Below are 2,339 nucleotides of genomic sequence, written 5' to 3' on the forward strand. Positions count from 1 at the left end.
GGGCAGTGGGGGGGGGGCGTTAATATGATGTCACATTAAAAGCCAGGGCATCAAGCAACAGCTTGTAATTGGGACTGTATTGTTACTGGTTAGGAAATGTATTAAGTGTGTAAGTTAAATTGGGAANACTGGCAGCACCTAGGAGCTTGAACCCATTCACCATTTGTTCCAGCTTTCTGTTACATTTGGGAGATTATTCCCTTATTTATCCATCCTGCACTTGCTAGTTTTATGATGACTAATGGCTGACATTTACAGAAGCTTTTCCTTGGGTAAACTCAAAAAGGCACATCGTTGCCCTTAGTTCTCTTGACCTGCCTTTGTATGAGACACTGTAGATGCAAACATTTCACTGAAGCTTTTGGCCTTAAATGTCCTGTCCAGGGTCTCCTTGCCAAAAGATGGAAGGAAGACCGGAATCAAGACGTCTATCCCTTTCTCTCATGTTCTACTGCTTAACAAAAATTGAATGATCCTTGCTTCCACCTGGCTTANNGTATGCTGAATCTTGAAACATTTTATTTGTTGGTTTCCTTAATGATTACTGTCATTTTTATCGTTTGTATTGGGGGGCATCATTGACAATATTTTCATTGGCCAACTATGGCCTCAAAGTCATGATCTGGGAAACAACAGAGATCTTCAGACAGAAGAGAGTGCTATTTTGGAAAAAGTAAGTAGCTAGCAAGAAGGTGCCATAGTAGAGGATGGTTGCCTTCAGGGGTACAGTCTTAGAGAATGCTTAATCAAGGTTCTCAAACGTGTTAGGGCAGATTTAAGTGNCTACTCTTTATGTATCTTCTTATCCCTAGCTCCCTCATTTGAAGCTGCTTGGCTTTTCCGGTTAGATTAAGTTTCTGTCTCTTATGGGTTAAATGATAATAGACTGTCTGCATGAAATCCTTAATTTTACACCTTTCACAAACCATTAATTTTATTCTATATCAGTATTTTTAAAATGTCCCTCTGTCTCTAAAATGAAGAGTAAAATACTTAAATTATATTCATTTTTCTTTCTTAGAAATACATTTACTTTAATAATCATTTTTGATTACTGCTGAAGTATTAACAATAACATTCCTATTTCAATCTATTGAAAATATTATAATTACCTTTTTATTTTTCTTTCACCATTCAATTATTTAGGATATAGTCTTTAAANTTTTTAGGTGATTGAATTTAAAAATAAATATTTTATTAGGCTTGGAGAGCAAATCCCTCTGTGGAAAGGCTTTGTCAGAATTTCTCTGTGGTGCAATAGAGAAGAAGACAGCCATGTGCACCAAAACAGGGTAAGGTTTTTTTTTTGTTGTTGTTGTTGTTGGTTTTTCCAAGACAGGGTTTCTCTGTGTAGCCCTGGCTGTCCTGGAACTCACTCTGTAGACCAGGCTGGCCTCAAACTCAGAAATCTGCCTGCCTCTGCCTCCCAAGTGCTGGGATTAAAGGTGTGCGCCACCATGCCCGGCACAGGGTTTTGCAGTCACATGGTTATAAATTTTGACAATTTGTCTTACTAAATTTTTTATTCAGACAGAGTCCTTTGTATTCTTATTTGTTTTATATTATCCACTTGCAGAACATGAAAGTAAATATATTGCTTTCTTACTGTCTATCGCTGTTCCTCTGCTCTTCCTTCTATTCTCTCTCTCTCTCTCTCTCTCTCTCTCTCTCTTTCTCTCTGTGCATGTGTATGTACATTTAATATCTACATATACATGCAAGATTGAATGTTGCTTGTTAAGAATGGCAGTTGTTAAGGTTTTAACTTTATGAATTAGATTTTACATTTAAAAAAATGTGACCCTCTTTCCTGTTTCTAGGATGTACCCCTGAATTCTTCTTTTCCCGATGCTGGTACTGAAGTCCCTGTTTTTCTTCAGATTTCCCCCATATTCCACTGTGCAGTCTTTACTTCAGCATCCCTTTTTAGAACCATCCTGATTTTCTCACTTCTGGAACTTTCTTTTTTGTTGTTGTTGACGTGACCAATGCTCACCTTCTTATATTTCATGTGTCACAGTGTCAGAAAGTGTCAGGAAGGCCATACATCATCATACATGCTAAGTTTTCAGGACACTCTATCTATATAATGGGTATTAGTAATTTGTGGAGTTGAAGGTGGAACCCAAGGCTTTGCCTCAGGCTAAGTAGTAGCTACACCTCTGAGCTNCATTTTATCTAGTATTTATTATTAATCTCAAAGTGACAGAAATCACAAACATTATTGTCTTTNGCAATTGTTTTTCTATGCTCGACTTTAGCCATGGTTTGAGAAAACTGTAAATACATAACTCTTTGTTAGACAGATTACTTTTGCGCATTCTCATGCTGAGTACTGG

This window comes from Mus caroli, chromosome 9 (assembly GCF_900094665.2).
Source record: "Mus caroli chromosome 9, CAROLI_EIJ_v1.1, whole genome shotgun sequence".
Lineage (NCBI taxonomy): Eukaryota > Metazoa > Chordata > Mammalia > Rodentia > Muridae > Mus > Mus caroli.